Source organism: Physcomitrium patens, chromosome 15, assembly GCF_059467195.1.
Source record: "Physcomitrium patens ecotype Gransden chromosome 15, ASM5946719v1, whole genome shotgun sequence".
NCBI lineage: Eukaryota > Viridiplantae > Streptophyta > Bryopsida > Funariales > Funariaceae > Physcomitrium > Physcomitrium patens.
Window position 1 is genome coordinate 12,119,269 of NC_143424.1, and position 27,652 is coordinate 12,146,920.

At 24.9% G+C, this 27,652-nt stretch overlaps 1 long non-coding RNA gene across 3 annotated transcripts; it reads left to right on the forward strand.

Moving 5' to 3' along the window:
- Window positions 1–205: 205 nt before the first annotated feature.
- Window positions 206–6,147, forward strand: LOC149987749 (uncharacterized). 3 transcript variants are annotated; one of them, XR_016506732.1, is made up of 5 exons: window positions 206–1,403; window positions 1,541–1,699; window positions 2,101–2,149; window positions 2,346–4,931; window positions 5,065–6,147. It is a non-coding gene; the product is annotated as an uncharacterized LOC149987749 (long non-coding RNA). The 3 variants fall into 3 exon arrangements; XR_016506733.1 differs by having other exon boundaries at window positions 1,541–1,640; XR_016506734.1 differs by lacking the exon at window positions 1,541–1,699.
- The last annotated feature ends 21,505 nt before the right edge of the window (window positions 6,148–27,652 follow it).

Below are 27,652 nucleotides of genomic sequence, written 5' to 3' on the forward strand. Positions count from 1 at the left end.
ATAAAACTTATATATGTTCTAGACACTGATTTGAAATAAGACCAAACATAATAACAAATAGACACTTACATCTATTGTTGTTGAATGAGAAGTTATTCAACATAAAATAACATTGTAAAAAGCTTTTGATTCATCACCTTTCTAATTATACGTATTTTTTTAGATGAGATTGTATTCACGTTGTTAAAATGGTCCACTTCCTACTTAAAAGTGGTTTTGAACTAGCAAATCTAAAATTTAAGAAGCCCATAAGTTGTGAGTTAAATTTTCATAATTAGGTGATTGATGTATTTTAAAATAAAACATTTCTGCTTAAAATGATTCATTTACATAGAATGTTGAATCGTTTCACCAAACGGTATTTAACCTCTTAAATAGTCTAGATTATATATATTGGGCAAAACACACCCAAAATGTTTGAACAATGATAATTTGCTTACAATTTACTAGAATCTTCACATTGCAAGTCTGATGTAAGGTGTAACCCTAAAAAGTATAATCCTAGCTCTAAGTTGTGAATTAGATAGGCAATCAAAAATCTCATCACTCAACATGACTTTTAAATAACAAACATGGCTTTTACAGAACAAAAATTGCAATTTTTTGTATGAGATTGTACATAGGATACTTTGTAAGAAATTATTGTTTGCATGATCTGGGTATATCCAAAGGCTATGTGTACCCGCAAGTGGATGCTAGTATATATATATATATACATATATATATATATATGTTCTTGTGTGTCTGTTCAGATTCTGCAAAAAATCATACCTCAGTTTTATGTAATCCCCTACTTGGAGGCTATCCCGAATAAATAACAGTAATAATAAGACAATATAAAAACAATGCCTATCAACACTCTCGTTGGCATGGAATGAGAATTTGCAATGAATCCAATTCGATAACGATAAAAATAGAAAGAAATCACTTAAGAAGCATTATATTCTCGCAGAAATTTCATCATGAAGCCAATGATGAGCGAGTTTTGTTATTTTGTTCTATTTTTATCATGGTGGCATGTGTGGGGTTCCTGGCATGATTCTGTGCGAAGACGTTTGTCAGAGAACACGGTGCCCCAGTTTGGCTGAATTCATGGACCCAATAGAACCCCACTGACAACAAAATTAGGGTTCAATGGAAAACTATAAACGACTAAGAATGAAAGAAAAGAATGAAGGGTTTCCTCGATTCCAGAGCCCATTGCCTGCTGTGGCTCTGCACCAACTCAGAGGCAGAGGCAGCTCATACCTGACACAAACGACAACTCCCATTCGCTGCTTCCTGACAATGTGCCCTCTACTTGTCAGCCTCGATGAATCCCATGTTTAGGGCTAAGGGTTTTGGGTTTTGGGAACCAACACAAGTTGGGCAAAAAGCTACGCTCATTGACATCTCTTGTGCAGGTGTTAATCTCACTCTATCGATGAAACCCTGCATTCGGACCTTGGTTCTGTGGAATACTGCACTCAAAATACGTCATTTGTAATTTTATAATTTTCTTAATTTTTTTTTTTTTAATCAACGTGCTTGTCTGTGACAGCTCACTGCTCTTTTTCCAACAAAATATATTAGAGTATGATCTTAACGAGTTAAATGAAAATCCGTGAAGATTATTTTTGCTTTTAAAATCCTTCGTCATTGTTAGTTTCCCCACAAATCAAAAATCACACCTTTGTTAGTAACTTTTATAAGAAAACATGTACGACGTCAATGTTTGTATTTTCTGAATTAATCATCCGTCTACTTCGATTTCTTTTGTAAAATCTTTTTTCTTTTCCTGCATAATCTAAACGAATGAAATCAGCAGTTATTCAAAGTCAAAAACACAGTGCAAGTCAGTCAAAGCTTGAACTTGGAGATGCCAGACTCACGATGTGCACGACACGGCAAGAGAAAGTGAGAGTGAGAGAGATGAATAAATTAATGTGTTGATGAATGATTCTGGCTCTGATTGCCTCCAAATCCAATACAATTGGGCGAGTCAGGTCTGGAATGTTAAGTTTGAGATTATAAAATTCAAAAGCCTGGAGAACAGAATAGAAAACTTTTAATAAACAAGTTCTGATAATAATGATAAAAATAAAAATAATATTAATGCAGGGTTATGTGTGCTATACCCCAAAGGTTCTGCATGAATGAGGACCAAAAGGTACATTTAAAAAAGCGAACCTATTCAAAAAAGAAAGATCGTGAACTACAAGACTTGAATAGGGAGTTGGGACAAAAGGAATATTCACGAGAATACTGTTTATTCTCATTTCATTTCATTTCATTTCAATTTATTTATTTATTTATTTTTGTTTTTTTTTCTTTCCTTATAAAGGTGGATGTTTTGTGGGGAATAGGAAGGGAAGGCTTTCATTAAAATCTGCCTCGTGTTCTGTTTGAAGAGAATAATTTCAGTGCCACGTGGGATCGGTCTCTCATCTCATCATGGTGTCCACGTGGCGTCCCTCAGGGATTCTGTAGCCCCCAGAAAATGAGACAGAGAAATTATTTGAAGGCAGAAGAGATAAAAACATTTATTGTTTGTAAGAATCGGCACACATGAAATGTATGGAATTTGCGCCTTCTGCCAATTGCTTTGGGTGGAACATATATTTTTTTTAATGTTTTGTTGATGTGAGTGTTGATGAGATTAAAGAAACAAGAATTTGAAAAATGAAAATATCTGAAGTATGAGTATGGTTAAATATATATGAGTGTGTGTGTGTGCGTGTATATATATATATATATATGTATATATATTCATTTGAGAACTGAAGAATACAATATCCAAACCTACCAAAAAGATGATCAATTCAGTTTAAGTCCATTAAGGGAATTAATATATTGTTGACACACACACACACACACATATATATATATATATATATATATATATATCCTCCACAACAGGAAGTTTATATTGATTGTTACAAGAAGTATGTTTTGAAATAGTAACATGACCTTAAGTTGTAAACGTTTTATAACTCAAGTCCACCAAAAAGATTGCGCTTTTTACCAGTAAAATTCTAGTTTTTTTGACTCGGAGTTGTGTACACGGTTAATCTTTTAAAACTCAAATCAACTGACATATTTTCTTAATATCACAGCATTGAAAAATCCTAGCCCGATAGTTTATTTTATTTTATTATGAAATGTTGCAACATACCAAATCATTCAAATAAATATTTCAAAACTCAGCTTCTTATTCCAGCTTTAATTCTTTTTTGAATATGTAAGGAACAACATAGTTCTAATTAATGAATTGGTGGCGTAACTTTGGGCATTCTACTGTATCACCAGAAACAATGTTTTTCAAGAAGTAAATTATTTTACGGAGAAAATAATCCCAACATTTTCATTCCTGTTACTGGTTTGAAATTTTTTACCGACCAGTCAAAGTCCCTCATGCTACTTCCTACTCCACAGATTCAAAACACTTTGCTGAACTGAAATGCTTCTACAATGCATGACAATCAAATTGTTACATCTAGGAATGAAAATCGTTACAAATAACGGGGTTCAAAACTCAAATTTTACAATGAATAATGCATCTTGGCATTATTGAAACCTCTGAAGAAGTTAATCCCTAATATAGAGAGGGAGATCTTGAAGGTGAGCATGCAGTATTTACAGGCATGCTTTCTCATTGGGTTGCCTGGAGTTTGATAAGAGCACCGTTAACACCAGTCAAGTCGGCCGAAGTGCATCGTGCTCAGTAACCTTTGCGCTGGTTGACACAGATCACAACGATTCAGATCCACGATTCTTAAGAAAATTCAGTGGGGATTTCACTATGTCTCCTGTTTGTTTGCTTTGTTGTTTTGTTTTGTTTTGTTTTTTGTACAAAAATGGGGTGTACTCGGTGCATTGTTATAATGAAGTGTTACAGAAAGACACTGTAACCCCTAATACCCAATTGGGCGGGGTTAAGAGTACTATTTGAAGTAAGATTTATTACTTCTTAAACCGTTACACTAGCGTGTATGATTAGACCATTTGTGGTACTTTAAAGTTCCATTAAATAGCCATGTCTCCTGTTGGAAAGCATCGGAGAATGGCCAGCCCCCAAGTATTTGCAAACGCTACCAATTGCTCTGAATTAAAGTGTTATACAAAACTTGATGGGCTGGACTGTGTTTGTGTACGCAAACTTCTGCTATCCAGTGTCCGATGAAGAGGATTAAACAGCATTGAATGCTTCGGCAGTGAAAGGTTTCCACTTCTAGTTTCGTAACATTCGTCCGCTTTCAACTCTGTAGATCACAAGAACGGAGAATCAGTGCACACTAGAACACATGCTCGAAGATGAATCATCAGCTGAAAGTGAATCCAATCAACGGTTCAAAGAAAGAAGCTATCTCAACAGCCTTTCTGCCGCAGTGTTGACTGATCATCCTGATGGAGATCCACGACCAACACGTACAATTCCGATCCAGGCCTTGAAATGGCAAGTTTCGAGTACAGCGGTACCTAATATCTTGGAAGCAGCTTTTAAACTGAATGTTACGGATATTTTGAGATGCAGGACAACGATTTTGGTCTAGAGATAGTCCCTATAGGCTATCAGAACTTTATCTTTATTTTTAATTATTTATTTTGATTTTCTGGAGATAACGCCAGTTTCAATGTTCGCTACATATCTCGAAACAGAAACTCGCGTTGAGAATGACCGTTCAGGATACGATTAGCCTCGCCATGTCGCTAACTAATTTCATCAAAGAGTTTTGTTTGATGTTGGGGCACTTTCACAACAACAACAATCTTTGCCCAGTATGAAGAGCAAGCGCAGTGTCTTCACTGCTCCACTTTCACTGTTCACAGTACCCTTGCGTTACAGCCATCACCTTGACAAAGCTCCATGCTCAATGATTTCTATATTACTGCTTCAAGTATGCGGCGGACGAGAGAATTGGACGCCGAGGAATCCAATAGCGACGTTGTTGGTAAAACTGTTTAAAAGTGGCTGAAATTTACACCATTTATCCCTAGATCCATCTCGAAACAAAACTTGTAGCTGCTCAGTCTTCTTCATGACATATATTCCTTCTCTTACATGAAAACCATTGGTGTTGACAGGGGCTATCGAAACAGTGATGCAGAGCACACATTCTTCCTGTGTTGTAAAGAATAGATAATTCCAATCCTGGAGCTGTCTGCAAGTGTTGCTCATCAACAGCTATAACTCGATTTTCAACTCTGGGAGAAGAAAAATCAAGTCTGACTGTCTTCATGTCTCATTGCATGAATGCTGTTTTCAGAAGCATGGCATTGATTCAAAATGGGATACATCCAATGTTTTGGATTAATTAAAAAGTTAAGTCATTCCACCTAGGCGGAACTAAAAGATGGGTAAAATTTTGTAAAATTCGTTTAGATGTTCAAGGCACAAATAGAAGATGTTTTTAGATTGGCTTTTGATCTCTTTACATATATTGCCACTTCTTGGTGCTAAATTAATCATATAAGTATTGCTTCTTTTCTTGCTCTTGGTTTAAAATAACAAGTTTTGTGGTAATTTATTGTTTGATTTTGAATCAAGCAAATTCCGCCTATTATGTATAGACTGGAAAAGTTTTGTATCAAATTTTGTATTATATTTCAAAAAACTAGATCCAAATTTCTAATAATATTTAAGGGAATCAAATCATAACTCACATATTAGTCTATATAATATTTTGGTTGTTTCTTTTCATTTGTTAACTTTTCCTTTTTATTTTGGACCACTCAATTATTTTAACATATTTTTAAAATAAATTGAGATATATTTGTGTTATTTATTTATTTATTTATTTTAAAGATTTATTTAGCAATGTATTATAACATAGTATCTTTAATGTTTTTTTAATATAAAAAATTATATTTTTAAAGGTTCATAAATAATACATCAATTTTTAAAAACTATTTCTACTTAAGAGATTTAGAATTAAAAATATTTGAAGGAATATAATAGTCTCTCCAGACTAGGAGAGACTAGGAGAGATTCATAATTTTGTTGTGGAGCTTAAATAGAAATTTTAAATATGCCTCACTAATAAAATGATTATTTAGAGATTATATTTTGATAGAAATCATGATATTTGTTTGTCCTTATCTATTTTCTGAGATCTTAATTGGATATATCTAAAATATTATCTACTCTTCAAATACCAAAGATATGTATTTTTCTACTTATATATATATATTTTTTTTTTATATTAATAAAAAATCCAAATTCTACCATAATAATATATTCTATACATCATAACAACATTTAAATTATCTTAAGTATAAAAATTTGACTATGGTGGTCTACATTTTGAAAATTTTATTGTAGTTTTTAAATCCCATCTTATATTTAAAACTAAAGACAAGGTGCTATTAAAAAATAAGTACGTATTGTTTAAATGTCTAAGATTTTTTTAATATTATTCTATGTCTAATTATTTTTTATAGATTAGACTTTATTAGATGTAGGTTTTTTACTATTTATTTAGTCAAAAGAACTTTTAATATTTTTTATAGGATCTATGCTGTTTAAACCATCTTTCGACTGATGTTTGCAACAAAAATGCTATATAATTTTAAATTTGCTTAAGAATTATATACTTCTCTATAAAATATTACTATTATTTTTAATTTTCTCAAGGAATTACAAAAGGCATGTATTAATGAACACAAAGATATATATAGAGGATGAAAGAAGATTATAGGCAATAATATTTTTTTTAGCTATATTGAGTTTTTATAGACATCAAATTCTAATTTTTTTCTCAAATTTTTCTATTAATAATTCATCAACAATTTGAGTTTCTAACAAGAATAAAAAAGATGTTTTAAAAATTAATATATATTTTTTTATTTCTAAATAAGAACTATAAGATAATCTTTTTTTATATCTCTTTTAGTTATTGATATTTGAATTAAGGTAATATAAATACTAAATAAGGTTGTAATTTCAATCAATAGAATATCAAATATTCTACAAATAAATGGCTTAAGTTCATATTTAAAAATAATACAAATATCAATTTCTATGATATTTTATTATATACTTTGAAAGAATCTAATTTTAATAGAATGAAAGGTTGTTGGATATTTTTTGAATAATTTATGGTTTTTTTTAAATGCTAAGATATTATCCAAAAATAAATCTCATAAATAAAAAAATAATTTAGACTAAGTAAATAATATCTATTAAGACCACTTCTAATCTTTCTTGCAAGTTTTTTGCATAATTTTTATCCTATTTTTATAAAAGTAATTGGTCTTTAATCACCTATAGTGACTCAAAAAACTGTTTCAATGTTGACATATTTTTAGAAAGAATGGTATATTATTGATGAATTGTATTGAATAATGAAATGTGATTTGTATAGCAAATAAAGTACTCTTTTATAGCTACCAAATGAGCTTAGGTTGAAAAGAATCCATTAGGTGATTGTGGAGCTTTGACCAATCTAATTTGGAGTAGTATTGAAACAATTTTTTGAGTGTGGTATCTAATTTTTAGAATCTATCAATTAATCAATATTACAATATTCTATCATTATTAGATTTATTATGAAAATATTATTATTAATCTAATGATATTATTAATACTTACTAGCAACTATAAAAGCACCATTCTTAATCACAATTTTTGGCATAGATATATTCCAAATTATCACATTCTAGGACCTTCTAGAATCTTTTGTAAATTTCTAGAATCTTCTACCATCTTTTAGAAAGTTGTATAGGCTTCTAGAAGCCTCTTTAGACTTCTAAAAACTTCCATAGAAAGTACTATAGATTTTTGTAACCTTCATTATAGTATATATAGGAGTCTTTGGAACCACTTTTACTATTAATCTTATTCTTTGTGTTTAATATTGATGTATTTCTTTATCAAATTTTTGTATCCTTGATGATTCTTTGAACAACTATGAAACCCATTTCTTGCTCTCTCTAAGACAACATTATCTATGCTCTTCTTCATTCTCAAAAAGCTTATGGCCAAATTGCTTCTAAACTTGGTTGTAGTAAAGCTACTATCTCTAGGCTAGCAAAAAAGATCACTTTTAATAGGAAGAACCTTAAATTACGTACACAAAAGAAATTCATTGTAGTAGATGAAAGTGCAATCATTTTCCAAATCAACACTTAAAAGGCTAAAAATACTTTTGAGATTGCTAAAAACTTTAATAATATTATTAGTAATTATATATAAATTCAAACAATTTAAAATATCTTCAAGAAATAGAATATGAAAGCCATGGTGAAGAAAAAAAAGCCACTACTATCTATCTGCTATTGGAAACAACACTTGGATTTTGCTTTGAAGTACAAGTAATAGATTGTGGAAGATTGAAAGAAGGTTATTTAGTCAGATAAAACAAAAATCAACAGATTTGAGTCAGATGGCAGAAAGTGGATGTGGAAACAAAAGGGTGAGTCCTTGCTTGATAAGAAGATCCAAGAAACAACTAAGCATGGTGGTGGAAATATAATATTATAGAGTTGTATGGGATGGAATGGGGTTGGGAAGATGGCTAAGGTTAAAGGAAGGATGAATGCCAAGCAATTTGTGGAAATTCTTGAAACGAAAACTTGCTTTCTAGGATTGAAGAATCTGACAATTTTGAAGAATAGGTGATTTTTTAGCAATATAACAATTCCAAGCATTACTCAAAACTAACATAGAAATAGTTTGATCATTATGAGATTAAAGTAATGAATTAGCCTACTTAGTTTTCTAATCTTAATTCCATTGAATATCTTTGGAAGCACCTCAAATACCAACTCAACACTTAGAAGATAAAACCAAAGGAAGTTTGGGAATTATAGAAAAGAATAGCTACAAAATGGAATAATATTGAAGCAGTTTTGTGCCAAAAGTTAATAGAAAGTATGTTTAGGAGGTTGAAAGCAATTATCAGGGCCAAAAGAGGTCCTACAAAGTACTGATATGTGATTGGATACCACACTCAAAAAAATGTTTCAATATTATTCCAAATTAGATTGATTATAGTTTCACAATTACCTGATGGATTCTTTTCAACTTGGACTCATTTGGTAGCTATAAAAGAGTACTTTATTTGTTATATAAAGCATAAGTCATTATTCACTACAATTCATCTATAATACACCATTCTTTCCAAAATATGTCAATATTAAATTTTTTTTGAATCACTATAAATTAGCCATATCATTTATTTTGTGTAGTAATACAATTTTTTTGTAATAAAAAATAAGAAAAAAAGAATTTTTAAATCATAATTAAATATATATAATTTCAAAAAATATTATCCTAAAAATATTTATAAAAAAAATCATCCTAAATTCTATATAATGTTAGACCCTTGTTTTTTTTTTTTTTTTTTTTTTTTTTTTTTTTTTTAATTTATTTTTATTTCTTCTATTCTATCTTTTGATTCTTTTGTAGAGAATTGTTAAATCAGTCTATATTCATTTGCTTCATGATTTTTTTTATGAGTCTTAAAATTAGATATTCTTGTTGATATTTTGTTAGTATTTTAGGTAGTTTTTACATAAATTAGTATAGAAGTTATAACTAATCTTAGTTGTATCTTTATTATTAATTATTTTTTTACCTTCTTTGTTATTGAGACTAGAATTAATAAGAAAATTAGTATTTTTGTTAAATTTATTTGAAAAATATTTAGAAAAAATTCTAAATTCTAAATTCTTTCTATTTTAGCTTTATTCTTATATATTTTTTTAATTTCTTATCTCTAATTAAAAAATTAATTCAATAAGTTTTTTTTTTTTTTTTTTTTTTTTTTTTCTTTCTTCTTCTTCTTCTTCTTCTTCTTCTTCTTCATAGAGTTTGTTGAAGTTGTGCAATGCCACTTGTTATTAGTAGAAAGATTTATAAAATCTAAAAAAGAATCTCATTCTTAATAGAAAAGTTCTTCCATATTTTACCCTTATCTATATGTATTGAACTTACATATTTATTATTAAATTAGAAAATTAATAGAAGATTTGTAAGCATTACAATTTAAAAGATAGTCAAATTTAGTGTAATTTCTAGATAGACTTTTGAAAATCTAAGATTGAGCTAGGTTGAGGTTTTTTTGAATATGTGGGTACAAGAAAAAATATTAGATTTTAATTCTGGTATAATTTAAAGAATTCAATTACAAAATAGTGTCTACACATATAAGAAGGTATTGAAAATAGAAAAATTGAGATTAGTTCTCTATTTTTAAATACATAAATATTAAGACATTGGATACAATAGATTAAAAAAACAAAATATACAATACTAAAATTAATTAGAAAATTTAAGCAAAATTTAATGGCTGAATTAAAAGATATGACTATTATAATTTATCAATCTTGAAGTAAGAAGCCGAATATTATGAATAGAAATTATTTTGCATTACTTTTTAATTCAAAAGTTAAATATATTTAAAATATTTGTGAGCTTATATAAGACCTATATATCTAATATAATATAAAAATTTAATTAATATAGTAAAAAAATAGAAATTATATTATAATAAAATATTTTTCTTAAAATTTAGAATATATTAAGATTTCTTAAGAATTCACTTAATATTACTTTAATATTTTTAAAGATTTTTCATAGAATTAATAGGTTTTTAAAGATTTTTTTAAGGATTTTAAAGCTTTTATTATGGATTTTTAGAATTTCTTTAATTTTTTTATAATTTTTTTTGAAATTTGGTTGAGATTTCGCATGATTTTCTTTTCAAGAATTTTTAAGAATTTTTTAAAGATTTTTTAAGATTATTATTATTATTATTATTATTATTATTATTATTATTATTATTATTATTATTATTATTATTATTATTATTTTAAGTTTATAAGTTTTATGATTCATAATTTTTAGAAATTAGAATTTATTGCATTTAGAATTTTAACAAGGTCAAAGATTTTCTAAGTATTTTATTATTTTAGATTATAAAAATATTTTTTAGACTTTAAATAATTCTCTTCTACAAAATTTTTTTAATTGATTTTTATGCTATATTTTATATAATTAAATACTATTATTAGAAAATTATTTTATAAATTAATATTTATTGAAATAAATTAGAATAATTACTATCATAATTTGTGACTTTCATTCTTTCTTAGATAGAAGAGTATTACTAAATTTTTAGTCTTAAAAATGTATGTTTTCTAATCTAAATTCAAGCACATTCTTTATGTTGGTGGTCACTTGCAAAGCATCATTTTGAAATTTATTGAAAAGATCTTTTAACATAACCCTTATAGAGGTTTTTATGCACTTTAAACCAAATAAAAATCCATGGTTAAAATTTATTTTCGGATTGAAATTAATTTTCTATTGCTGAATAAAATTTATTTGAAAAGCATGTTTATAAAGAGATTGAAATAAAATCCATCTTATGTGCTTATTTGATTTCTTTTTCAAATAAAAAGACTCCTTCTTTAAATTTCTTTTCATTTCTATTGTTGTATCAACAAAATTTTCTAATTGCACAAGCCACTTAGCAAAGTGTTTTGAGGAAGAAGAAGAATTTCATTTATAAATTAGGCAATAAAAACATGTTGTTCTAAGAATTTCTTTTATGCACATACCATATTTTTATTTACTTGAATATTTTAAGGTATGGCTTCCATCACAAATCCTATATAGTCTTATACAAATCCTACCAAAACTATTTTAAATAAATTTCTTTTATTGAACAAAGATGCATCATTTATTGGAATACTACCAATTCTTCTATTGGTCTTTGTTTCTTTGATGCATTTTATTGAAAGTTGGATTTATCTTTAATTAAAAGAATTTCTATTGCTTAGGAATCATCTTGTTCTTTATTAATGCCAAAAAGTATGCAAGATGAATGTAATTTTATATTTCTATTTCAAATCTAAAATCTGTGCAAATCCTAATTTTTGTTATTATTAATAATATTATTACTATTTTTATCATATTTTTATAATCTTACAATAATATGATAGCCAATTTACACAATACTATAATCTTCTTTTGAAATTTTGACTATAATTGCATTATTTCCTATCTAATCCTATATACTCTTTTCTTAAGATCATTAAAATTTTTAAAAATAAAAATTTAAAATTTAAAATATCTAATAAATAAATAAATAATTTAAAATATCAATATTTTTTTAATAATTTTTATTTATAATATGATTCAAAAACTATTTTGCATAATTAATAGAACTAAATATTTATTAATCTAAGATATAGTTAGAATTTTCTAAAATATTTTTTTATTGTGATAATTTATGTATATACATATATGTAATCTTTGTTTTATAATTTTTTTTATCTAATTATTATTAATAATATTGAGATTTATAAAATTAACCATACTTTTAAAAAATGTGCTGCAATTTAATGAATGTTGTATTGTATGCCTATATTACTTAAATAATTTGAAGTAAATAGAAGTGAATTAAAATTTATTAAAATTTTTTTAAGAAACTTCAATTTAAAAAAAAATAGAGATTAGATCCTTAAATTTAAATATATATAGATATTGCTATTGAAACTTATTTTTATAAGTTATCTACTTTTAAAAAACCATATTTGAAGAAACTTGTAATTTGATGTTTGAACCATAAGCCTAGTGGTCCTTAAGAAGCTTCGATATGATCTTCTTTGTAGCTAAAATATATACATATAGATATAAGAGTGATTCCATGCTTAATTATATTAGTGACTTCTTTATTGCTAAAACCTCATTCAATCAAAACAAATTTAATATCTTATACTTTAAATTAAAAAAATAAAATAAAATTAATATAAAATAAATTAATTTACCAAAAATATTTAATATGAGGTTATTAGAAAAATATTATGATAATATATATATATCATAAGTACAATAAGTAAGATTTACTTCAAAAGTAACTTGATTATGTGGTCAAAGGTTTAACTCTCACCAAGGTTTATATGCATTATAAATAATGTTTTAAATAGATCTTAAGGTCTCAATCTTATTTTACTACATACTTCTAAGATGCTACAACCTATATAAAAATAATGCATCTAATTTCCTATTACTTGTTAATTTCATTATTTTTTTTAATATTATCTAGAAGATTTAAATTTACCATATTAATTTAAATAATTTATTTAATCTAAGAACCTAGAAATATTATCAATTAATTTTCAAATTTTCCATATTGACCTTTCAAAGTTGAAATTTGATTATTTATTAAAGTCTACAAATGTGTTTTAAAAACTATATATATACATTTTTGTAATAATTTATATAAATTATTGTATTTATTCAGATAAAAATTATTTTCATAAATTACAAATATAGTTTAAATCAACTAATAGTTTCTAATTTCTACACAATTTATTAATAAATTAATTATTTTCTTTTTATACTTTTTAAAATTATAAGCTATCTTCTATAAATTAATAATTCTATATTCCTATTTTCAAATTTTTATTTATGGCATAATAAATATTTTTTAATATATAAAAATTAATTTAATTAATAAATAATTTAATATAATTTTTTTTAAAAAATAAAATATGAATATAAATTTAATATTCTAATATATATTGAAATAAATTAAATATAGTATAAAAGTTTTAAAAATATAATTCTTAATTAAATTTTTTAAATTTTTTTAATTACTACTTTAATAGGATTTTATTTATTTATTTATAATTTTAAAAACTTTCATAAGGTATTTCAATATTTTTAAGTTTAATATATTATACTTAGTATTCATTATAATTTCTAAATAGTTATATATATATATATATATATATATATATATATATATATATATTTCTTACACAACTAGAATATATCCAATGAATTGATTAATGGAGGTAATTATATGGCATTTAAAGATTTAGGATTCAATTAGTTTGAACAATAGATAAAACTCAAATTTTAAGAATTAACTATATTTTATAATATATTAATTGTTAAATTATTATATACAATTATTCTATTGTAAAGAAATACTAGATTTTGTACATTAGATTTTTAATATCTATATTGAAGTAAATTATTAACTATCTAAGTTCTATCCAAACTACAGAGTGAGGCTTAGTCATTGTTAATTTATTTTATTTAGTCTCTTTTGGATAAATATATGTAATATATGGCCATAGTCTAAAAAACTTGATTATATTTCAAAGCATACTTGTTTATGACACTATACTTTGCCAATAAAGGAGAAGTCATTGTGTTGTTTTCATAGTGTCTATGGACAAGTTTTACATAGAAGAGACATTTGTTTTTAATACTTATAGATCTAGAAAGTATAAATTTTGCAAAGATAACTTACTTCTATAATTTTTTTTCTAGGATCAACTTTACTAGATCCAATTTCTTGTTAATGCATGATCAAAGTAATGAAATTCTAAGGTCTTTTGCCTTAAGGGCAATCCTAGAATCTACAAAGCATAGATTTAAGGAAATCTAGAATATATAATTGACATAAAAAAGAGATATCTTTGCATTGCTTCTTTGCATGTCTAAAATTGATAACTACTTTTTTGTAATAAATAAGCTAAATTAGCATTGCTTCCTTATAAGCTTGTAGTTTGAAAAAAATATTTTTTAAGTAAAATTAATAGCTTAATTTTTTTTATCATCTTTCTATTTGGTTGTTTTTAGATTTTAAGATTCTTTATATATTCAAAAGATCTATTTATTAGGCTTAGTAGTATAAGCAATGATATTAATTCTTGATTCTTAATAATATGTTTAAAGATCAAGTTTTCTTGATTTTTTATAAAAAAAAACTATAGAGTCTTTATTATTTTATTTGGTGCTTTTGTTTAGATAAATATTCTAGCCACTTTTTCATATCTTTGTACATCTTCTAAGCTAATAACTTACATAATGAAGCATCTTATATTATAAATAAAAAAATAATATTATCTAGGTTCATGAATCTAAATTATTTTTTAATTATAAATATTTAAAATTTTGAAGACTTTGGAATAATTATTAAATTATTGGAAATAATTTTGAAATTAAAATTTTTTAATAAAAAGAAAGAGTCTAAAAAAATTATTATATTTAAACTATATTGATCAATCTAATAATTAAGTTTTAAAATTGAAATCCAAAGCTTAGAATGAATTTTCAAGAATAAAATATTAATCTAATAAATTTAATTATAGATTTGTTTCATTATTTTTGATTGACTTCTTTGAGCATTATAATATATTTTTTATTGATTGAAAACATCTTTGAATCTTTGCATTCTTTTCTTATAGAATAAATCAATTCTTGATGAAAAAAAATGCAGGTTAATTAAAGAGAATAATTTGATCTATCATAAAATCTTATTTTTTACTTCACAAAAGGATTTAGAGGTACTTTTTAAAAATTTAGTATCCATTTTTGACCAAACTTTATTCATATATAGCCAAAATTCAACGGTTTTCTTATTTTTAATTAAAGAAGAGAAAAAAAATCAAATTTAAGACCTTATTTGTTTGGTACTTTGAAAAAATTGGCATTATGCTATATCTTAAGAAACTTTGGAGATTTGAGTTACCAAGGTATATGGCTTTAATTACCTATTTTTTAAAGTGCAATTAAAGCTTCTTTTGGATTTTAAATTTTTAGACCTTCTATATTTAAGATTTTATAACTTACTTTCTAAGCTATTTTTGTTAGAGTGAGATTTTGAATGTTCTTTCAAAGAATTTTTTAATAAAAGAATTTTTTAATAAAAGATTTTTTTTTTTTTTTTTTTTTTTTTTTTTTTTTTTAAATCTACCCAAATTTAGATTAAAAAATAAGTAGAAAGTTTATTATTTATTTATTTATTATTTTTTTAACCATAATAAAATTTTTATTACATGTATTTTTGCACTGTTTTAATAGTTTATTTTTTTAATTCTTTTAAATTAAAATACATCTATATCTTTAGTGGTTATAAATAATACAAATAAGGTACTAAATATTTTTTTATATTTTGTTCTCTCTTTTTTGTGTCTATCTAAAATTTTAGTCCAATAAAGTTTGATAATGGATTTGTCTCTCTATTATGCAAATAATTTGGATTGATTGATGTTGAAGCCAAATTTATAGGTGAATTGGTAGAAGATATTTACTACTTAGGTTATAAAGTCTTTATCATCATTTAAAGTGAAGGTAGAGTTGTCAACATATTGACTAAGAATTTATTGTGCTTCACTACTAAAAAGAAAGATTCTATAAATTCTATCTTCTTTAATTTTTTTGTGATTTTTTTTGAAGATTCTTCTTATGATTAAGAAGAAGTAAGAGGCTGGATGTACCCTTGTCTTACATTTCTTAAGACCAAAAACCTATTAATTACGTTTTTATTTAATTAAATTAATTCTTTATTTTTTAAAAATAGTATATGAATCATTTTAATGAATTTGAAGTAGAAGCCTAGTTTTTTTATTTCTAAGAATAAAAAAGGCCATGATATCTAGTCAAATATTTTTTTTAAATCTAGTTTTAATTATAAAAGAGATTAATTAGATAATAAAAAATATTAGACATTAAAGATGTTGTTTATAATGTATTTAAAAATAATAATTTAGATTTATAATATTCATAAGAAAAATTTGGAGTCTTTTTTAAAGAATTTTTTCACAAATTTTATGTGATGTATTTAATAGAGTTATAGATCAATATTTATTTAGAATTTTTTGATTATCATCTTTGAAAATAAAATAAAATAAAATAAAAATTTCTCAAACTAAGCTTTAAAGAAATTAACCTTGAGATAGAGCTAAGTTTGTAAATAGTCTTCTAATTAAATTTAAAGAATTTCACTTCTATGCCATCAAGACCAAGGGATTTTGTTTAAAGTTATTTCAATCATAGCAAGCTTGAGTTTTTCTTCAAATATTAGTAAACTAAGACTTAAATTTGTTTGATTAGATATCTTAAATTGTATAGAAGCTAAGATATTAATTGTTACATTTTTTCTTTCTAGCATAGAAAAGAGGTTGAAATATAGGTTGACAAAAAAATCTTGGCAAGGATTTTTTTTTATTAGTTTAGGTCTATTAAGAAAAGAAAGGTAATGTAACTCTACAAGTGTAGAACCAAAATAGCTTTAGAGATGTGTAAAACAACTTTTAACACTACTACAAGTGCTACACTTTTAAACTTAATGTATAGAATAAAATACATCTTGTTTATATATTTTAGGCATTTGAGTTTTAAATACTATTTATATATATAATTAAAAAATTATATATTACTTTCACGTTTTGAATTCAAGATGAACTATTATTTGGAATATTATATAAAACTGAAGCAAATAAACTTCTATAAATTATGATACTTAAAACATAATGATTTACAATTAGTAGTATCGTAACAATCTTTCTAGTATAAGGAAATTCAAGAGAGCCATATACAAACAAAAGGTATAGAAGAAATTTAAGAAATCCAAGAGGAGAAGTATATATAATTGATTTCATACATATATATATATATATATATATATATATATACCTAAGCTTTAAAAAGAAGATTTATTAATTTTTTAATATTAAATATATTAAGTTAATATTATTTTAACTTGATATTATTTAAATGTATACTTTTTTTGTAAAAAAAATTAAAATATAAATTTTGAAATATCTTCAAATATAATAATAACAAAAGGTAAAGTATCTGATTTTTTAAATAATATGATTATACAAATATTTTTGATCAATGAAGGATTAGATCTTCCTTTGGTAGAACCTTTAAGTGTAGTAAATACCATTCATTCTATTTCCATGCCGTTGTATCTAGCTGCTTTGCTATTTCTATTCTTGCACTTATCCAAGAATCAAAAAGAGTATAGTCTCCTATGGAGATTTAGACTCTAAAAGGATTCTCTATTCTTAAGGGAAATAAGGCCTCCAAAGCTATTCCAACATCCAAGACCATCTATGTACCCAAAGAACATGTGGAAGCAATTATTGTACTTAATAAAGAGTTAGACAAAATCAATATTGAAGAAAAAAGGTCAAACCCAATAAAGCTTGTAGATAAAGTATTGTTATATTGTAACACAACTATTAGGTGAAAGAAAAAAAAAATAGCATAAAAAAATTATTTTAAAATATAAAAAAAATAAAAATAAAAATATATATTGAAGTTAAGAAGGTAATAAAATTAATAAGTTTGAATGCAATATTTTATAAAAAAGGCTTTTACTTGCTTTATAAGATAAGTAAAAAAATTAACTAAAGTAGATTAGTAAATTTATTATAATAAAAATCTTTAAATAGAAGAAAAGAATAGCAATCAATAAAAATATCTTAAATTAAACTTAGATTAAAATATATAGAGGAAAAATTATAAACCAAGGTCAAAACCAAATCCTAAGGTACAAAATTGTGTACTTATAGCAATTAGTTATTTTTTTTATTTTTCTATTTTTTTTAAATCAAAATATGGAAGATTTTTAATGAAGATCAAAAATTAGAATAAAATTTATTGAGGTTTGAAATATTCTATGGTATTTGCATAGGATTTAATTAAGATTTGTTAGAATTTATTTTATATTTCTATAGGATTTCTTAAAGATTAATTTATAATTTTAAAGTTTTTTTTATATATTTTTTTGATTATTTCTTTAGAATTATTTTAAATTTCTCTAGATTTAATTAATAATTTTTATTATAATTTTTTATGGTATATTTAAAATTGAATATAAAGTAATAAGTTTTTTTATATTATTTAAGATTATTAAGGTGTTTCTAAAAATCTTAAATATATATATATGGTTTTAATCCAATTTTGAAATAAGATCAATATATTTTATAATTAGATATCTAGTATATTTTTAAGCTAATTTTTGCATTATAAATCAATATGTGACGTGAAAAAAGCCTTGATTTTAGACACAAAATACGTTTGAATATAATAAAATCAAGCCAAAGTTACATTCGAAGAAAAAAAAAAAAAAATCTTTGTGAAGATAAAATTTACCATTCAATCTAAATTACAAGATAGAATTAATTAAGAATTATTTGTAATTAGTGGTATAATATAGGATAAGAAAATAACTAGAATAAAAGAAAAAAATATAATTAAACATTTATTCACTTCAAAATTTAGTCACAATTAATTCATTGAATATTCATCTAATAAAAAATAAAAAAATAAAAATATTGTTTTAGATATTTAATTTTATTATCTTTTTAATAACATAAAAATATATATAAATTCAAATTATTATGAATAATTTATGAAGGTTTGAAGATATATAATAAATAATTAAAAAGTTAAGTAAAAAAACATTTTACTTTAAGGATAATTTGCTTACATATCAAAAGTTAGAGCCTTACCAAGGCTCACATCAAATATAAAAGGATGTCTTAGAGAGGCTTCAAAGCCTTGGTCTTAACTTCCTACCTACATCTAAGGTTCTATAACCTATATGGGACTTAAATGTCTTCCTTTTTACAAGGACCAAATTAACTACTAGTCTTTATATTTTTTTATTAGTAAAAAAAATATTTTTTAAAAATTTGAATTAATAATAGTATTTAAAAATTTTAAAATATACTTTTAATAATTCTACTAATTAAGATTCATTGGTAGGATTCATAGCCTTGTGAGGAGAAAAGAAGGTCCATACAACTTGAAAAACCAATTGCACTAAAAAAAAACTATATATCTAATAGAGATCCCATTATTATATTATGTATTTTTTTATTTGAAAATACACCAATTTTATTTTGTAATACAACTATCGGATGAAAATATATCTATCTTTCTATATATATATATATATATAATTATTATAGTAGAGCTCATTTTAAAATATAATAAGAATATTTTTTTTAAAAAATATGGATAATACTTAAGGAGGTAGTAAAATCAAGATAAAATAAAAGTGTAGTGTTGTTGTAGGAAAAAACGTCTAAAGAGGACCTATTACAAATTAATCACAATGTGAATTGGAGAACCATGACTTAGCCTCAATTTATTTACAACTTGATGTAAGAAGATCTTTAGCTTATTACAACCATGTCTTGTTATTTTATTGCTCAATCATTAAAAAAAAAAAATTAGAACATTCTTAAGTATTCAATTTTATTTATCACATTTTAAAGTTACTATTTATTATTTATATTCTATAATAAATTCTATTATTTATTCCAAACAAGTCTGTTGATAGGTTTCTATAACCATTGATAATATTTTATATAAAAAAAGAAGACTATTTAATTATTTTATCATTATTGAGATCTTTAAATAATATATTTTTTTATTCTATCAATAAAAAAATTCCAATTAAGTTAATAATAAATAAAGATATATCACAAATATTTCTTTAATATTTTATTTACTTATCTTTATTTATTCATCTATTTAAAGATAAAAGATCAATAATAGTTTTTATATCTTCTTTTTATACCTTAAAAAGAATTTTCTAAAATTTAAAGACAAATTGAATTATTTTGTATAATATAATATCTCTTAGCAAGCCATAAAATCAATAGATGTTGTCACGCATTACATAAGTTGACTACTTATTATATAGGTTGATTACTTTTCATACAAGTTGGCTATGTGGCTCACATGTTAGAAACTTACCATGTAAGTTAGATACATGTTTTGTAAGTTAAATACACATTAACTCACATACACAAGATCTTTATTTATAGTTCTTTGATTAAATAATATATAGAGACAAAATGAGGCCTTCTTCACTCTTTTCAATCAATTTTTTTCTTCTAGTTTAGTATCTAAATTCCATAGCTTTCTTATATTTTGCAATAGCCATTCTAATTTCTTCTTCAATATATATATATATATATATATATATATATTTTATTTTTTTAATATTAACTTTTTTTGAGACACTTTTTACCTATTTAATTATATTCTTCTAGTTCCTATCTTAATCACATTGAAAAAAATATACTTATAATAATTAAGATTTATCTTTTTTTGATTAAGAGCAGGTTATTCATTTTTTAAATAAGACATAAGTATATTAAAATTTATAATTTATCTACTTCTAAACTGATATTATTCTTAAAATTATCTTTGTTCTTGAGTCCTCTCTTCAACTTGTTCTAAGTCATATTAGACATCTTCTTTGCTATTGTATTATTATTGCAAAACTTGTTAAAATGAAGGATTCAAAAATACAATTAGAAGAACAAATAAAGAAATTAATATTTTCAATGCATCAACTCAATTGAAGACCACAAAGAGCAAAAATATTGACTAGATGTGAAGATATATAGATGATTGAAGCTGCTTCAATATCAACTTGAAATCATATTTATTATTTAAGCATCAAAGAACTAAAATTTGCCTTAAAAAATTTGATGGTATAAAATAAAAAGTTTAAAGATTCATTAATCAAGTATAATTAATAATTTAGCTTCAACCTCAAAATTATCAAATTTTAAAAACACAAGTTAATTTTATAAGAACCCTAATTTTGAGTTTTTCTTTATTATGCTTTTAATCTTTTTTTAAATAAAAAATTTAATATCAGATAATTTGGAGGTTTTTTTAGTAGAAGTTTAATCTATTCATAGAAAATATGATGCAATTTAGAATGCAACTGATTTTTTTTATATTTTATACTAAGTCAATTCTTTAATAATATTATATGCTTTGTAATTTTAGAAACTTGTATTTGATATCAAGTGAGATGATATTGCATTCATTGGAAAATTTTTCAATGGATTACAATACAAGGTAAAAAAATTGATGTTGAATTTACATGATCCTTAAATATGGAGTTAAACAATTGATTTTATTATGAAGTGTGATAATTAACTTTTTAAATTTTGATATAAAAGCCACGTAAGTATGTTGTATTTTTTTAATAATTAAATGGCAACATCAGTATCTTTTCAATACATCTATTTAAAAATAGAAGATATAAAAATTGATGCAATATGTTTTAAACATCTCATGAAAAAAAAAAGACTTAACATTGTTGTCTTATAATACAACTATTAAGTGAAAGGAAAAAAAAGATTATATAATAGAAGAGCTTAATTGAAAATATTTTTGCAAATTATCTTAGAAATATAGATAATAATCAAGTAGGTCAAAAAAATAATAAATATTAATGACACCTTTTGTAAAATGAGCTTCTACTTATTATATACAACCATAAATAAGATAAAAATAATTAGATTAAAAAAATATAGACATCTTAAAGAGAGAGTTAAGAATGGTTAATAACAAAAGTTACTTTAAAATCCTAAAAATTGATACTCAAAGAAGACTGGTTGTGATCCATGGTTGAAATCAAATCTTAAGGAACAAAATTAGGTACCTATGGTAGTTCTAAGATTTTTTTGCTAATAAAAGAGCAAAGTTAGAAAAAAAAAAAAAATTGATGTGATTGTTTTAGAATTAATTTTAAGTTTTTTAGATGGATATTAAATATCTATTTTTTTTTTAAAATATTTGTTTAGTGATTGTAGGTTTTAAAAAATAAAATTTAGCTTATCTATTTAAAGAACTTGTAGATATTATAATATATATATATATATATATATATATATATATATATATATAAATAAAATTTTATAGATATATTAATATGCTTATCTTAAATGTGTTTTAAAAATATCAAGTCAATCAAACAAATAAGTTAAAAAATATGAGAATTTGATTGAATTAAGATTTTGGATATATGAATTTTAGAGCCAATGAATATTTTTGTGATTTTGAAAAATATTCTTATTTAATTTTAGGAATTTTTTTTGAAAAAATATTAAATTTGGATTTTAAAAAAATTCTAATTTTAAAAAAATTGAATAATTCAACTAGGAGTAATTGATGCTAAAACATTAACATCCAATTTGGAAAAGGATGATGGCTAATACCTGAAAGTACTAGGAGCTCTTTTTTCAATTAATAAGTTTGATTTTTCTTAAACTTTGTGTAATTGTTTTGCTTAAATATTTAAATAAAAAATAAATAGTTTAATTAATAATTACTATAATTTTAAAATTATTATAGAAATTTGATTAGGATTTATTTATAATTTATTTAAGATTTCATTAGGATTTTATTAAAAATTTATTAAGATTGTTTTGGAATTTGGTTTAGGATCTGAAATTTGAGTAGGATTTAGATTTTAGGATTTATCTAGGATTTGGGATTTAGGATTTGACTAGAAATTAGAATTTAAGATTTGATTAAGATTTGGTTTGGATTTGATAAGAATTAAGGTTTAGAATTTGAGTTTAGAATTTAAGTGTAGGATTTAGATTTAGAATTTAGGATTTGAATAGAATTTTGAATTTATGATTTGAATAGGATTTAGAATTTAGGATTAAAGATTTAACTAAGATTTTTAGTTTAGGATTTAGGATTTAGAATTTGATTAGGATTTAGAATTTAGGATTTGACTAGGATTTAGAATTTGAATAAGATTTGAATAAGATTTGATTAGAATTTAATTAGAGTTAGATTTAAGTTTATTTGAGATTTACTTAAAGTGTCTTAAATATTATCTAAGGATTATTTTAAAATTCATTAAAATATAATAAGATTTTTATCAGATTTTTAAAATTTTAATAAGATATATTTAAGATAATTTTAAGCTTAATTGGATTATTTAAAGATGACATATGACATTTCTAAATAATTTTATGTCTTATTTTGGATTGTAAATCAAACTTCAAGATAATTTCAAATCCTTTCACATTTAGATGCTTAGTATATTTTCATATTAGTTTTTACATAATATAACAAGGTTGTTAAAAATGATTGTGCTTATATTATAGAGAATGTGATTGAAATCTTATATAATACCTAGTAAAGGTCTTATTTTCTCCTTGAAACCATCACATTTTCACAATAGATATTTATTTAGGATCTAAAAATCACAAAGCATCTATTTAACTAGATTTAAAACTTGGTCAACTTATTTTATAAATAAAAATTAAATACCTAGATTTTTATACTTCAAGAATCATAGAATATCTTTTTTATGTTTCTACATAGGAATTATTCTTGTACTTGTCTCAAATCTTTGAAGTTTATATCAAAATTAAGCTCAGATAGTTCAACTTTAAATCTAACTTCAATATCTTTACTTCATCAATCTTATTTCATCTTCTTCAATCTAGTCTTTAAAGCTCTTCCTTCTTTGTATTGAAAAATCTCTATATCTTCATGAACTTCATCTTATCTTTGTCTATTTCAACCTAATCTTCAAAGTTCTTTCTTCTTTGTATTGAAAATATTCTATATCTTCATGAATTTTACCTTTCAACTCTCATAACTTATTAATAGATCAAAAGTATATGATGAAATGACATAAAAGTATGTCAAATATAATTTTTTTATTATGATTTCTTTTTGATATTTATAACATAAACTTATAGCTATTTATAGCTTTTTATAGTGAATTTCTTTTAATACCATTTAAACATAGTAAAACTACTTTCTTTCTAACTACTATAACTACCAAAGGTGGTTTTAACCATCTTATCTTTTTAACACATGAAAAGCTAATACTTTTTTCTTTTCATATTCTCTCATCTTTTCATAATTCTATCTACACTAACTTCTTATATATATATATATATATTTATGCCAATTTTTTTTCTTTCTTTCTTTTATATCTAAAATTAGTCTTTAATAGAAAATAAGATCTTTATTTTATTAATTAAATAAAAATTATAACATCTAAGATTAAAAAAGATTTTTTTAAAAGACATAAAATACCTTCAATTAATAAAATTAGATCTAGTCATATAGAAGTCATAGATGGTTTTTTTTTTTTTGTCTTTTAGAGATGTTATATATGAAACTATCATTGTAAATATAACAATATATAGTCACATTAGCTTAATGAAATTTAATATTATTACATCTCTTTCTAATTCAATTATTTTAGGTTTATTGTAGCTAAAGAAGTAAAATCCTTAAATAGATTGGATTTTTTGTATTCTTTATTTTTTAGAGCATAATTAATTCTTTTTCTAATGAAGTTAATAGTCATAAGTCTAATACAACTAAATTCTTACTTGTAGATAGAAGAACTTTTATGTATGCTACAAATAAATAGTCACCTTTTGTTATTTATGCCAAATTTAGATCTAATAGTAAAAAAGCTTTACATGGCATTTCAATATAATATAAGGATTATTAAAAATAAAATGAGAAGTAAAATGCAAATATTCTTTCAAAGCATTGTTCTTATAATTGTTTAATTGATCTTTAAGCAAAAATTGTCAAGGACAAGAACTCGATGAAAAAACAATTCAACCAAGTGAGCCTTCACTCAAAGAGACGTAACAAAATATATATAAATAAGTATATATATTGAAAGAGAAAGTGGAATGGCTATTGCCAAAAGACAAGAAAACTAGAGACCCTTGAAACTAGACTAGAAGCAAGAAAGGAGTTGATAAGAGTGAAGAAGCCTTCACTCTTGTCTCTATATATACTATCTAACAAGGGGCTACATGGCGATGTTCTATAGGACCTCCAATATGTATTGACTTTGTAGGACACATGCCTTGACTTACAAGGCAAGTTCTTCTACGTGTGGGCCACATAGTTAGCTTGATCTTCAAGCTAACAACATGTGTTTCACATGGCCAACTTGTTGACCACGTTTCTAATCCAAAAAGTCAATTAAAGTCACCTATGAAGTCAAAGCAGCGTCTATGAAGCTTCTAGGAAGCTTCCATATTAAATACTATAGAATTTACTTACTTTTACTTATTTTTACTTACTTCTACCTATTTGTATATGTAATTACTAGCTTACATGATTATGTCCGTGACATTACCCCCCCTTCTAGAGACGAGTTCCATGAGGAGCGGTCATCATATGTTGAAGAAATCTATGATGCGACGAATTGTATTCGCCACATACTCTGATCTTTGTTCTCTTCGAAGATGATTGATAGGGCCTCTCAACCATTGATAGTGTCCCATACCAGGGCGGGAAGACCACCCAGTTATTTGATCATTGTTGAGGCCTTCGTAACTTCCTTCGAATAGAATATTTGCAACACCATCAAGAGTTGTTCCTACCTCTAGCACAATCATCAAATATCGGGAGTCCCTTCCCAAATTGTGATACCAAATGGGTTGTATCTCGCCATCTATTCGAAGAAGAATATGTCGTTCTTGAAGATCTTCATCTCGATTGCATCGTCTTGAAGGTTGTGACAATCGTAATGTCTCATCCGACAAGTCAGCAAATGAAGGCTCTTGAGTCAAATCCACTGGTTGATGGTTCTCCATCTCCTGAGCGTCACTACTACAAAGAAGCTACAAACAAGAATTGAAAGTAGAATGTTATCTTGCCTAGATGTTGTTTCTTTTATAAAGAAGGTTTTCATCTTGATTTTGATGGATGTCGTCGATGAAAAGCCTCCACAGCCTTTACTACATTTACAAGATTCTTTATTGGCTCCCATGTGCGTTCACTAATACCATATTCGTGCCAATGGACAAGACATTCTAATTTATTTCGGCGCCACCTTGAATCTAAGACTTCTTCTACTTCAAACTCTTCATTATTGTCCACTTCTATAAGAGGAGGTGGAGCTTGTCGTCTTCTTGGTATGTCCATTGACTTCTATGGTTGAAGAAGAGACACGTGGAATACTGGATGGATTTTCATTGACTCCGGTAGATGTAAACGATATGCAACTGGATTGATTTGTACAGAAATAGAAAATGGTCCTAGCCTTCAATAGTCCAACTTGTCACAAGGAGGAGTGGTCTTGATATTGCGACGAAGTAGCCATACCTTATCACCCAAGACGAATGATGGTTGTTCCTTTCGATATACATCCGCATTGACCTTTTGTTGTTCGTGAGCCTCTTTTAACTACGCCTTCATCATTGCATGTAGCTCTGATAAATGAATTACCAAATCTTTCACAGTAAGATTATCAACTTTTGAAAAGTCAAAAGTATCGAGTCGTGGATGATAACCATAATTAGCAAAGAAAGGTGTTTGTTTTATAGAAAAATTTACCATGTTATTGTAAGCAAACTCTGCCAATAGTAAAAGAGTTATCCAATCATCTTGTTGGTAATTAATGGTACATCTTAAATATTGCTCCAAAACTTAATTAACACGCTCCGTTTGTCCATCAGCTTGAAGATGGAATGCCGAAGATAGTTTTATATCCACTTTAAGAATCTTGAAAAGAGTCCGCCAAAATCTTAATACATATTGAATTCTCCTATCTGATATAATATCCTTGGGTAATCCATGATAGTGATAGATATTGTCAAGAAAGAGCTTAGCTGTTTCTTCACCTATGATAGATTTTGTACATGGTACAAAATGTGCCATCTTGGTAAAACGATCTACTATCACGAATATAGAATCATAAGAACCTGAGATTGGAAGATCCGTGATGAAGTCCATAGAAACAGAAGACCATGGTTGTTCTGGAATGGGTAATGGCTGAAGAAGTCCAAAAAGTCGATGACGAGGAGTTTTCGATCTTGAGCAAACGTTACATGATTGTACAAAATCTTTAATTGCCTTCCATATTTGAGGCCACCAAAAATCCCTAGATATCAGCTCTAAAGTCTTATTATATCCAAAATGTCCTGCTGTTGGGAAGTCGTGATGAACTTGAAGAATACGTAAACGTGCTTCTTTTTCTGGAACATATAGGCATCCTTTGAAATAGAGTAGGTTGTTCTTGAATTCAAATTTAGAGGAAACATGAGATTTAGAAGAATTATTCTTGATATCATGAACAAGAGGGTCTGA